We start from the raw sequence: 14,051 nt of genomic DNA, 5'->3' as shown, positions 1-14,051 counted from the left end.
GAGACTGTGTTGCTGTCTGCGTGATGAAGCTGTGGGCCCGACACTTCCGCACGCGCATCCTCTAAAGTCGTCTGCAGGACGCGCGCGCTCGCTTCTGGACTGAACGTGGGCCTGCTGAGCCGAAAGCCGCACAGCTCCTTTACGCGAAGTCTGTTTGTGAAAATGTGTGAACAAACGAAGACCTGCAACCAGGCATTCCGGCTGTTCTCTAAGCACAACTTTCATCTTTCTTCATTTAGCTGGATCCTGTGTGGAAATCCACGTGACGAGCGTGGATTGACTGCAGTTAGATATGAAATCGAAACGAAATTTCTACTTTGTGCTTTAAGGCTGTTGACGTTGGCGAGTTTCGGCTTCTGGAATTTGCTTGTGTCTCGCTAGCAAAGAAAAAACAGTCCTCCCTCTCGGACACCCCACGATTACCACTTTGTCAGTAAGACAACAGTGCCTGTGTGTTTGCACTGACATACTACAAAAGCGTGTGTGTGCGTGTGTGTTTGTGTGTGTGTGTGTGTGTCACCCCTCCCATTGCTGAAAACCAAATGATGAACCGTGCAGGTTTTTAACGCGCCGTGACCGCGCGCTCCACGCAACGTCATTGATAAACGCAGAGTGGCTCTGAACGGGCCGACCTGCGCGAGCGCAGCAAGTGTTCAAGTTCCCATGCGGTCCCTCGGTCTGCAGCATGCAGCAGACTGGACGGTGCATTAAAAACCGGCCACACCGATCACGATGTGCATGCGAGGAGTAGTGGGTGTACAAAAACAAAAAAAACGCGCACCTGCTCGTGACGTAAACCTAACAGAATCTAAAATAGAAACCAAATTAAATAAATGACTCGCCTGCTTTTCTAGCGTTTACATCTGATTATTATGAGTCAAACTTCTTTATTATTATTAAACGTCCTTTAAGTCAGCTTAAATAAAAACAGCATTAAAAACGGATTTCTAGCCTTAAAAATATGAAAAATGAATAAACGGTTAACTCTCTATTTATTCATCATTATTATTGTTATATTTGGGGGGGGGGGGGGGTATTGTTGTTTTCTAATTTTATTTTCTAACACTTTTAAGTTTCCAAGACAGACACAATTTAGGACATGACAGGAAATCATTCGTTATTAAGAGGAATCACTTTCAGCTGGATCCATTCATACATCACATGATTTCATCCATTCTGTGAGTATCAGCTGTCAGGAAATAATTTCAATCATTGTTACATTAAAAAAATGACAATCTTAAAATAATTTTGTTTTAAGTAATAAAAAAATTGTAATTATAATTTTAATAATTTTTCAAGTTAAATTATATCAGGCCTAATCAAACTCATCCTCTGAGTCTCTTGTCAGACGGTACATGTGTTGCCCTAGTCTTGGTGCCGCAGTGCCAATGAGCAGCGTTCTGAAGGTGAAAAAGAAATCCAGAAAGTGAGCTGTGGCAGATGAATGTGTGGAGCTAATCCTGCCGCACAATGATTCAGTGCTTAATCCTTGTAATCTCTTCCTACAGGGGATTATCCATCTGGATGACTAAAGCAAATTAATGGGATTTACTGAGCAGTAATTTAACAACTTGATCAGTATCTTCAACCATCAGTGACCTTTGCTTTAGTACCCACTTGAAGGCAACTGCTTTCATCTCTCCCTGGCTTACTCGATTTGGAAATCTATTTTGTTTGGAGTTATTACCTCATCAAAATCATTTGTTGCAAATATAAAACTCAATTAGCTTTCAGAGTATATTAATCTCAATGTGACATTTAGATGTTTTTGAAACATCATTCATGGGACATGGGCGATGTCCTCTGCAACATGTTAGAGGATTTTAGTATTTTTAAAGCGGTTAAGCATTTATACAAGCTGATACTGACAGTAAGTTGTTTGGCTAAATATCTGTTTAACAGAAGATTAAAGTTTGAGTAAAATATTAACCCATGACTTGGCATTTGATCAAGAAATGCAGAGACCACAATGTGTGTGTTCTAATAAACAGAAAGTTTAAGTGAACATTGTCAGTGCACCACTTTTCAAATACAACTATACACCAATTTATAACATTTGTTTTGTATTATTGAAGGTTTTTCTACTGCAAGAATTTGGACTTCTAACCTTTCAAAGCAATGAGAAATGGACTGCTCCTTATAAACACATCCCATCCACACAAGCACCTGTAATATACATCTAAGTGCTTTTTTATTTATTACTGAATGTGAGATCATCAAACAAATTTTAGCCTTCGTCAAAGATAAGCCAAGTATGCACTTTATAAATGATTTTGTTTTTTAAGAGGTAAAAAATAGTTATCCAAACATCTAATTGTGTGTGGAAAAAGTCATTGCCATAAAGACAAAAGTGTGACGAATATGTGAAAAGAAAGAAAAAATATTGTAAGGAAGAGGGCAAATACTTTTTCAGCACTGAGCACTGTGTGGCGTGGATCTAGAAGAACCTTTGCTTCATTCGTCTTTGAAAAATAAATTCAATTTCAGTTGAGATGTACTTATTTGTTCATGCAGTCCTTCTCACACAGGTGAAATCAGCAAGAAACCTGTAGCTATTACAAAGTATGAGAAGTAATTGAATCCAGAGAGTAACTTACTGAAATGATAGGACAGTCAGTCAAAGGTGGGATAGGCTATACACCCCCCCCCCCCCCCCCCCCCAACCCTGACAAGAAGAAGTGAGGATGGCTGGAATAGAAAAGTCAGATTTCTTCGTGCTCAATGAGATACTGTATTAATTGGCATTTATGGTAAAATCAGTTTTAAGTCATTTGACCAAACAACATCTTTCAGAGAGGACAGTGAAAAAGAAAAGCTATGTGAAGCAGCAGCATTCTTACACATCTGCAAACCAAACACATGTTACAGTCTATGATGCATCCTTATTACCGCCATTCTGTCTCTCTTTCCATCCCACAGGCTCAAGCATACATATATGTGCACAGTGATAAAAGCAGGTCACAGGGTATCAGCATGTGAGCTGCTGCATAAGCACCAAGGAGGCCTGAGAGTCTCGCCACATGTAATCAGAATGGAAGTAGTGCATGGACAGACAACTCTAAAATAATAATAACCTAACATTGCCATGTGAGCAGCACTTGGCAAGAGTGGGAAGGAAAATCTCCTTTTTAACAGGAAGAAACCTCCAATACAACCATTCCCAGGGAGAGACAGCCATCTACTGCAACTGGTTGGGGGTGAGGGGAATAAGCAGACAAAGAGACAAAGGAGAGGAGGGAGGACAAACGATGGGAGAAATTGAATGACATTAGTGGGGTATAAACACATGGGAAAGTATTTTTCCAGGCTAAATGGGGACCTGATGAGGTATTGCAGAGCCGTTTCATCTCCAGTTTATGAGCTTTAAGGCATATGTATATGAGTTACACCAAGAAGTCAAGCATCTCTGGTTTGATGTTTTCTATTTGGATGTCACAGTATTAACAAGACTTCAATGCGTCTGAAGTCACAGATAAAGTGCCAGTGAAAGTTTGCAAACCCTAGAAAGTCATTTTTCCCAGCTCCAGCCATTACACCACTGCCTTTATCTTGGCAGGATCTGCTCACAACTGACCTTTATCCATGATCTATCAGAGGAAAGAGACTGAACATAGAACTCATTTCTTGCCTCTTACATAATTCAAGACTGGGGGGAAGTGGACCTCATGCTCTAAAACAGACCTAAAGAAGAGGATATCATCAAGGTACCCAAACATTCAAAAAAATTCATAAAGTACTTCTCCATCAAGGCCCTTGCAGGCATCACCAGGCTGTACAGATGGCTCGTGGGTAATAGAGCCCCAGGCAGAAAGTCAATGCCACAGTCATAAAAACTGTATGGCTGAAGAGAGAGGGCTAAATCCTTGAATACTTCAGCAAGGTCAGGGACAGAGGTTAGATTAGGCAGCTCAGCAGGGGAGGACTGAGTTATAGCCAATTCTTTTGGCCACAAACTCCAGCCAGATATCCTGCCCTTCAACAAGTCTATGTTGGGATTGTGTGTATTCAACCAAAGGAACCCAAGGACCAGGGGAGTGTTGGGTGCATCGAACAAAAACAGACTATTTTTCCTGGGAGCCTGGTGCCATTCAAGGTGGAAACTTGCAGGGATTCTGAGAGGGGGATAAGAGAAATGCTGAGCTCTTTAACCAATGATCGATCATGTTTTGTTCTGAGTCAATAGGTTCTTGACAAGAGTGAGTGTGAGCGCTTACAATGAGTTTAGCTGAACACATAAGTTGTGCTAGGAAGATATTACTTATCTTGCCTACCAATATTCCTCCAGTTACTGGCGGGCAAAAGATCACGCCTGCCAGGTACAGGAGTAAACAAAGTGTCCTTACCACAGGATAGACACTCATCAGAGACCATCCACCTCCTCCTCGCAGTAGGTGAGCGGTGAGCCCGACCAAGCTGCATTGGTTGTTCTTCACAATCCTAAGGCTCATTTCTTCTGGGACTGGAAGAGGTGGACAGACAACGATAGCACTTAAAGAAGGAAGAGTAGGCAGATTACGATACTTTATGTGACTGATTTTAACATAAATTCTATTTCAGCTAGTTGCTGAAAAGTGGAGCTCTGGAGAGAAATGTGACAGTATAAGAGTCAGTTTGAAGCTCAGGTAGGACTGGCTGTACCAAAGGCAGCAATCTAAAGGTGACCTCCATATTTGGAACAATTTGTCTGAGTGGATACCAGTCAGTGTTTTGAATTACATCTCCAGCTTTGTTTGATTCAATCATAACTCAAATGTATCTTTATTGTTTGGGCTTTCATTTTTGGCTTTATGTTTGACTTTATCCTTTTAATGGTCAAACCTAATAAAAGTTATTATGATTATGATTGGGATTATTATTATGTGAGTATTATTAGATCCCTTTTCTTAAACCTAACCAAGTTGCTTTTTAACTGTGATTAACGGTGCCATTTCCACTGCTGCAAATACCTTCCTAGAACACTACATACCTCCTTTACGGTCACTTAGATTAAACAACTTATCATGATTCAAAGTAAAACTTACTTTGGAACTTAATTGAGTAGCATCAAACAAATCTGGGGTGGCCCTGTTTGTTTTGCTTGACCAAATGACTAAACATGACATTGCTTTTGTAATGAAAGTTCAAGTCTGTGTTTAAGTATACACTGTCTCGCTTCCAGACAATATCAAGTGCATGGCAACTTTATTATAATCCAAAAAAGTCCTTCAGGGTGGGGTTGCGGGGGGGGGGGTGGGGTATTCATCTACTGTAGCTCTAATTGATTTGGGCATTAATCTGATGTTAGAGGCAGACTAATATGTCAGGAGACTGGAGAGAGAGAGTACAAGTCTGCCTGGAGGCTGTTGATGACGACAAGAAGGATTGGAGAAGATTAAAAAAGATTTCTGAGTGTTATTCAGAAACAACTGGGCTGAATGGTTTGTGTGTTTGTCTGTCAAAGCAGCCTTCCAGGCTCAGTCCTACTTCTAAATGCACACGTGAAGACATTAAAGATGACATTAATGACATTATTTATTTATTTATTTATTGAGAAAATTGCAGGTTTCCAGGGTAATTTCCCTGTAACGCCACATGTTTAAAAATTGTACCATTAAATGCACACATTGCATTTAATGTAAATAGCATACAGAAGGCAAAAGCACACCTTAATCATTTTTCTTTAAATCAATGCTTTAAATGCAGAGAAATGCAAACGATGCATATCTGATTAACTTGATATAACTAAATGTTACAATACATGGATGTCATATTCTTTAATATCTAAACAAATAGATACATTTCGATATCTGCAACATTTAGTGCAGCCTGCACTTTGTACAAATACAGAGCTCAACATATGCGTTTGTATTCGATCATTTCTGTAACCCATGTACTCCCAATGGACACGAGGTGTAGTGTTTGCTGTGTTGTGCTAATCCCTCTGGAGGACAGTCAGGGTAACGCTGCAGCAGAGCGGAGTTATTTAACACTCAGTGGTCTACTGCCATCATGTGGTTACTGGGGAAAACGCAATTCCAGTATGCAGGCTGATGGCTGCATTTTCTCTCCCTTGTCTCACCAAATATGTACTGATGCCCAACAGTGTGACAGTGTGTGGCAATAACATCTCCTATGTTCATGTAAATCTGCAACCAGAAAGTTAGATTATTTTGAAACATGCATAAATGCAGGAAGTAGTTTAAAATTAAAAAATGATCAGGATTATTAACCTGCTACAAATGGTATGACGTTTTGTTTCCAATTGAAACCTGCAGCCAGTGTTCATTTGTTAGAAATATGGCTCTGCTTAGAATCTCAGGGCACCTGGGTGTACATGCCACACGGAGGACTGACCAGCACTGTGACAGTGGTACAGCGAGGCGCATAGCAACAGGAACTAAGTCAAGTCAGATTATTTTTTGGAACATAGAACTTTCTCAATTTAGACATTAATATCAAAACACAAACAGGAAAATCAAAAATGAGCATGCCAGGAGAAAATGGACAGATGAAGCTGAATATGCATCACAGATGAATATTAATCCAACACATGACATCTCTGGTTTCAAATTACTCCTGAACAATAAAGGGTTGAACAACCAAAACTGGTTCACAGGTATCCTTAACGTTCTTATATATATCAGGCATTAGGACATGTTGCCTAGCAACGTCCTACTAACACCTAAAATGAGCTCTTTGTACTTTGCACTTACAATACCTTATAGTTTGTTTTATCATTTTCACTGATGGTGTACAGACCCTGCTTCCAGGTCCAAGCTCTTACTGCATTCATTAATGTGTTGTAATGCGTGATCTGTGGTACCAGCACCCCAATACACACTCAAAAAAAGGAAATTGGGTGGTTGTTACATTTACAAAAGTCTAACTTGTTATTTGAACAAAACACTTTCATGTTTCTATGGTGAACATAATGAACTCATGTGGGATCTGCATGAAATTCAACAACTTCATTTGTTCTTGTTAAAATGACATGATACAATCTAGTAACAGTGGTTACAGTGGCCTGGACAAAACTGACAAGATCACATGAGATTTCAAACCACAGGAAAATCATTGGAGTTCTAAGAGGCAGACAACCACACACACACCGCGTGTCTGCTACTGCTATTAATTGTGGTTTAACATGTCAAGGACAACACGTAAAGAAAATTCTGCATCAAGGCTTACCATATGGAAAAGAAATAGTAAAAACTTATATGTGATCATGAAAGTGGACACTTTCTCATTACTTTCATACATTGTTTTAGTAAGTATCCAAAACATACAAGTTTCATTATATAATTTTTCAAGGGATCTTATATCTGTTTTCACTCTTATATGCTTTTCATACAAGTTTCACACAAGACAGATACAAACTTTATTCCATATGGGTTGAAATCATAGCTTTCCTAATTTTGTTCAGTTGGGATCGACAACTCGGTGGCGCGGTGGTTTGCACTGTTACCTCACACTCAGAAGAGTCTGGGTTCAAATCCACAATGCAGCTAGTTTATAGTAGGTTCTCTCTGGGTATTGTGGTTTCCTTCCACAGTTAAAAGTCATACAGTTGTTAGAGTTAGGTTCATCTGTGATTCAAAACTGCCCATAAGTGTGAATGCAAGTTAAATGGTTGTTTGTCTCTCTGTGATAGACCTGCAACCTGTCCAGGGTGTACCCTGTCTCTTATCACATCTGGCACAGGCCTCCCAACCCCGATAAAGATAAGAAGATGGATGGAGCAGAAGCTTTTGTAAATCCATTAACCTTTTATGCTGACCAGACTCTAGACTTTGTTGAACGTTATGCAATATGAAGATAACATATAATGTTTAAGTGACCAAGTAGTATTGGGGTAAAAGTTACTGAATAGTGTTGGAATAAAATGAAAAGAAATTGTGAAGGACTAAAATATTCCAAGAGCTCAAATTACTTCATTAGTCATGTTTTATCAACAAAAATGCACAGGTTTATTAAATCGTTTAAGTTGCTGCAAAAGCAAAACATCTGTGTGCAACTAATGTCCACTATTGAATTAAATCCAACATGTTTTTTTAGTGCAGGAAATTGGGAATGGCTCCCTGGTTAAAAAATCTATTGAACCTACTCTGAGCTAATGTTGACTTTGTTCTGATCTTTGTGACGCAAAGGATTGAGCACAACCTAATCTGAAGATGCACTTATCCCTGTGTCCCTTGCTGACAATAATAGTCCAACAGGAAAGCAGCATCCCTTGGAAATCCAGTCCCCCAGGAAAACAATGGAAAGCCAAATCCTCTTGAATCTATAAGGTAACACGGCAAAAACCAGGAGAAAAAACAAAATTACAAAGAAAATATTTGCAAATTCACAGTTTGGGCAGTGGTTGATCTTCTCAACTGCTCATCTCACAGAAGACATCCCCCCCCCCCCCCCCCCCCCCCCGCTTCCGAGATAACATCTGGCCTCATAACTCCTGTGATATCAAATCAATGTTGTTTACATTTAGTCACCTGATGTCCAGCCACCTTACCATCCTCTCTCTATCTACTCAACTTTTCCACAAACATGATTTAAAATGAAGGTTAAACTTCACTACTTCACTTCATTACATTTTCTTCTTTTTTATGTTGTACTTTGTTATGACCTAATCATTCAACCACATATGAAGGTACTTCACTTTGTGCATCATTCAGTTTATGCATTGTCACCTTTAGATTTATCAATAGGTCAAGTGTCACATGAACAAAGGCCAGACTCTCAGTGAGACAATCGTTAATATATTTTCTTATTCCTTATGTTGATTAAACTCCACCTGATTATATTTAAGAAATTAAGCACGACCAACTATCAGCAAAATCACATGTTGATTATAATTCTGTGTCTAACAAGTACAAAACACAGTTTCTCTCATTCAGAATCATGTACAATGATGGGTTGGTGATACATTTCTTATCTTTCCACCTCTCTTGGCAAATGCTTTGGATCTTGTTTCATTTATTACAACAAAGCCTTAAAAGTAAACAGTGGTCATTGTCAGCCTCTCTGGCTTTTTATTGACACATCTGCAGTGCATCTTTAAGTTCAGTTTTTCAGACCTTACAATATAACTACAGGTCATTGGCTCAGGGTTCACCAGACACCAAATACATGAATGGTTCAGGAAAAACTCACTATCGGGCTAGCAACGACTTCAGTGGGTAGATGAAGCTGAGGATCAGGAATTTTTCATACAAGCCATGCAGTAGCATATTAATGACTAACCTAGCGGCTTCTCTTCATTGGCTCCCTGTTAAATCCAGAATCCTATTTTCCACCCCCATCAAAATCACTCGAATCAGCAGAGTTCAAACATCATAACAAAGAGTGTCGATGAGGTGATGAAAACTCAGCTCCCAGTTTCAGTTCAGGAGACAGACATCCGTTAGGCTGAAAATGTTCCTTTTTGACAGAGCGTATAGTTGGGGCTGGATTGGATGACCTTGAATTGTCCCTTAGTTATGCTGCAAAAGGTGTAGACTGCTGATGATGCATTCAGTGTCTCTTCTTCACTCACCCTTTTTATTCATTATCAAAATCTAAGTCAGCTTTATTGTCAAAGACCATATGTGCAGTCATACACAGGAACTGGAAACTGCAATGCTCCCATGGCCCTCAGTGTACACTAAGACAATATAAAGATAAACAGATAAAAATAAAATAAATCAGGAGATCAGGAGAGATCTTCTGAGATGTGCACACACAGGGAGTTGGTGCAGCTTGCCCTCTCCACAGCAGCACCATTGATGGTTAGTGGAGCATACATGGTGTGAGCTCTCCTGAAGTCTATGATGATCTCCTTAGTCTTCTCCACATACAGGTTGTTGTTGCTGCACCACTCCGCCTGACTTCGCTCCTGTAGTAGGTCTCATCGTTGTTGCTGATGTGACCTACCACAGTTGTGTTGTCTGCAAATTAGATGAAGAGGTTGGAGCTGTGTGATGGTGTGCAGTCGTGGGTTAGCAGGGTGAAGAGAGGTGACCTCAACACACATCCTTGGGGAGCCCCTGTATTCAGTGCTCTTGTGCTGGAGGTGTTGCTGCTGACCCGTACTGCCTGCTGTCTTCCTGTCAGGAAAACCAGCAGCCAGCGAGGTGCTGATCCCCAGCAGATCCAGTTTATGTCTGAGTTGCTGGGGAATGATCATGTTGAATGCTGAGCTGAAGTCTATGAACAGCATTCTAAGGTATGAGCCTCTAGTGTCCAGATGAGGCTGAGTGAAGGGCAGTTGAAATGTCATCATTGGTCGAGCGGTTTGACCGGTATGCAAACTGAAGTGGATCCAGGTTGGGGGCAAGAGATGTTTTGATTTGATGCATGGCTAACCGTTCAAAGCCCTTCAAAATGATGGGGGTGAGTGTGACCGGACGTTAGTCAAGAAAGCAGGGGGGAGATGACTTCTTCGGTACAGGAATGATGGTGGAGGCTCTGAGGCATGTGGGGACAACAGTCTGGCTCAGTGATGTATTAAAGATGTCCGTGAAGACATCTGTGAGTTCTGCAGCACAGTCCCTTGGTGCTCATCCAGGGATGTTATCAGGACCTGGGGCTTTGTATGTATTGATCTTGGCAAGGGATCTCCACACACTGTCTGGGGATAGTGTCACCACTACTACCATTATGGGGAGTCTTCAAAGCGAGTGAAGAATTTGTTTAGCTCATCCGGTAAAGAGGTGGAACTGACAGCGGTCTGCAGTGTGCGCTTGTAGTCTGTGATGGTTCGTATTCCTTGCCACAGCCTCTGAGTATCTCTGCTGTCACTAAAGCTTTGAGAAATCCTCCTGGAGTACTGACAAGAAAAAGACACTATACCACACTGCATACAGTCATTATTTATTATTCATCTCTGGATCTCTTCTACAGAATGTCTTTTTCCCGTCTTCACCTCACCCAGTTATGGCAGATGGCCCCGCCCCTACCTGAGCCTGGTTCTGCCGGAGGCATCTTCCTGTTAAAAGCGAGTTTTTCCTTCCTACCGTTGCCAATGTGCTTGCTCAAAAGGGGTCATGTGACTGGTGGTGCTTTGTCTATTGTGTGGGGTCTTTTCCTTAGAATATAAAGTGCCTTGAGGCAACTCTGTTGTTGTGATTTGGCGCTGTATGAATAAAATTCAATTGAACTGAACAAAATTAAGTTGTATTCACTGTGTGTGTGTGAATTATGTCTTATGTCTTCGCTAATAAAGCAGGCTGGATCACCTGTGGAGATACTTTACTAATAAAGCTCACTGGGCTTGATTTTCCAGTCCTCTGATGTCTACAAAAGATATCAACACAACCATGATGATGATTTGTTGTAAATAGAGATCAGTCATGGAAGAGTCAATAGTTATTTTATTATGGGCTGATCAATAGTTATGGACATATAATCATCTCTCTACAATACAACATAAGATCATAAGAGCATGACAGACCACTTCAACAGAATTTCATATTTTAGAAAATCAATAAATAAGATCATAAATAAACCAAATACATGTTTTCAACTTAGATATAGATTCGTAAGTACTAATATTGTGTCTGCATGCGTTATGAAACACCCTTATCATTTTCTGTACAAACACCAGAAATCGGTTGCAGGGATAAGTAGAGAGTTAATTTACAGAATGACCCAATGAGGCTACCAGACCGTACAGAGGGAAGGCCCAACATAGAAAACAAGAGACTCAGGAAGCACTTTATAGAGACCTTGCATCCAATGTATCTTCGACATGGTTTTATATATATACAAATGATACACATCCAAATTTCGAATGCACACACACACACACACACACACACACACACACACACACACACACACACACACACACACACACACACACACAGACTGTGATTAACAGATCAACATGTCTGGGAGACCCTGATTTTAAAAATGACCTGTTCTTTCCCGTTCCTTCCTGAGGAAAAACGCAGAGAATCAGGGAGCTCAAATCCGCCACTGGTTGGAGTTGCAGAGATGTTCAGCATCAGTATATCTAAAGTTGAATGAATGTCCAGAACTATTAAAAAACTAAAAAGATACATAAAACAGAAATTGCTAAATCTTTATTTCTTTTCCCATTTAATTCTATATTCTGCTACTTGGCCACACTGTATAGAGAAAAAAATTCAATGACAATCAACTCTTTAAACTCTTTTAAAAATAAAGGTATTTTCAATTTCTTTAGTAAAATTCAACTAAATATTTACAGAATAGGAGTCATCAGTCCTATTTGATTCTAATCTGACTTTTCAGGTCACTCGGTCCTGCTCCTACCACCTGAGGAATATCACTTTCTTTACATTTATGATTCATGGGTTTATTTCATTCTTTTAACAAACCAGAATTATTATATCTGAGGGTTTTTTCTAATTAACGTTTATTTCATTCTAACTTAGTTCCCAGTTTGTCTTAATTGCTTGAAAATATTTGGGTTTATTGTTTCTATTTGTCTGGGTCTTAATTTTAGTCTTCCTAGTTATTATTGTATGCCAGGCACATATCAGAAACAAGATTTTAGAAAATCAAAACAGGTGTTACAATAAAAACACAGAGAATTTTTAAAGTGGTGACTCACTCTTATAGAGTCTTAGCAAACACATCCATCAAAGTCTCATCAGGCAAGCTGTGATATCATTTGACCAAACTAACAAATATTAATACTTCTTCTGTATTATTTATTCCATTTTAGTTCATTCATTTTTTGCAGATCTATTTTCAGTTTTTAGTACGTTAAATATAAAACCCTTTACCAGATATCAACCACAAATCAATAAATAGATTCTAAACTGTTCAGAATGTCTGGCTCCACAATGCATTTTGGAACTGCTGTGCATACAAACCAGAGTGCAGCGAGCGCTCCTCACCAGCAACCAGGGAGCTGCTCCCACTTCACGCTTAAAGACAATTTGCTGCACTCCTCAGTTGTAGAATGACCTGCCTGAGCAACTCCAGCACGCTTTCTTTCCTGTTAGAGAATCATTAAAATCATTGGATCTTCTTGTGAATTTTAATATATAGCTTTGACCTGCTAATTTGCACTGCTCTCGAGTGGTTGTCATTATTGAAATTAACTTGTACTGCCAGTGAGTTAGTGCAATGTTAGCAAATCAGTCACAGAACATTCTCCTCTTGTTTGTCATGTCTGTTTGTCACAGATACAACAAAACAGAGATATTTTCTTTACATTTTCTCTGGCAGCCCTGATCTTCCACAGCTCTTTAACATTTTTGTTTTTATCACTTTTAATAATCTTAGTTTAGCTTTTATTTAGCAGTCATTTCTGCATGTCCAACCAACACTTTAATTTGAGAAACGTGCAAATTTTAATACAGGACATTAAAAATGTATGTCTCCCTGCTTCCTGCTCACATTTGTGTCATGTTGTCCGCACTCAACACGTCTCCCCAAACTCACAGACAGTAAGCTTGCTACTGGAATACAAAAGAAATGATTCTGTAAATGCAAAAACCAAAAATCCAAAGCATATTCAATCTGCAGTGGTATGGCCCTTTCATCTTGATAAGAAAGGTGTTTTACGCTGAATATGGCTCACTGTCATTATCATTAAAACACAGAGGTAATCAAATCCTGTACAAAATTACGTTCCTTCACCACACACGCTAACACACACACCTCATCATTACAAAAGAAGAAAATAATACAGAATACTTTCATTAACAACACTTCATCATTATTATCTTAGAATCATCTGCAGAATTCTCTGAATCCTACTGATGATTTCCAGATTGTTGAAGAAATGAATGGCAGTTTGTTAATAGATACATGTTGGTATACATAGCAGTTGTAGTAGTATAAATGTCATTATCACAGTTTAACAACATGAAGTGGCTCAGAGAGAATCAGCTTGGCCCTAAACATTTTCCTTTGTCACTGATGAAGCAGCTTCTTAGCCAAGAAGTCAAATCTAAGACCCAGATGAAATTGGAATGTCTTCTCATTTTAGTACCCAGGTCAAAATGTCTCATTATGTGTAAGCAGTAACAGGCAGCAACTTCACGTCAGTACTGAGTTATTTCTGTTGAAGGAGAAGTCTGCAAAAATGTGATCAGCCC

Source organism: Astatotilapia calliptera, chromosome 18, assembly GCF_900246225.1.
Source record: "Astatotilapia calliptera chromosome 18, fAstCal1.2, whole genome shotgun sequence".
Lineage (NCBI taxonomy): Eukaryota > Metazoa > Chordata > Actinopteri > Cichliformes > Cichlidae > Astatotilapia > Astatotilapia calliptera.
The sequence above is the reverse complement of the archived record's forward strand: the minus strand, read 5'-3'. Positions refer to the sequence as shown.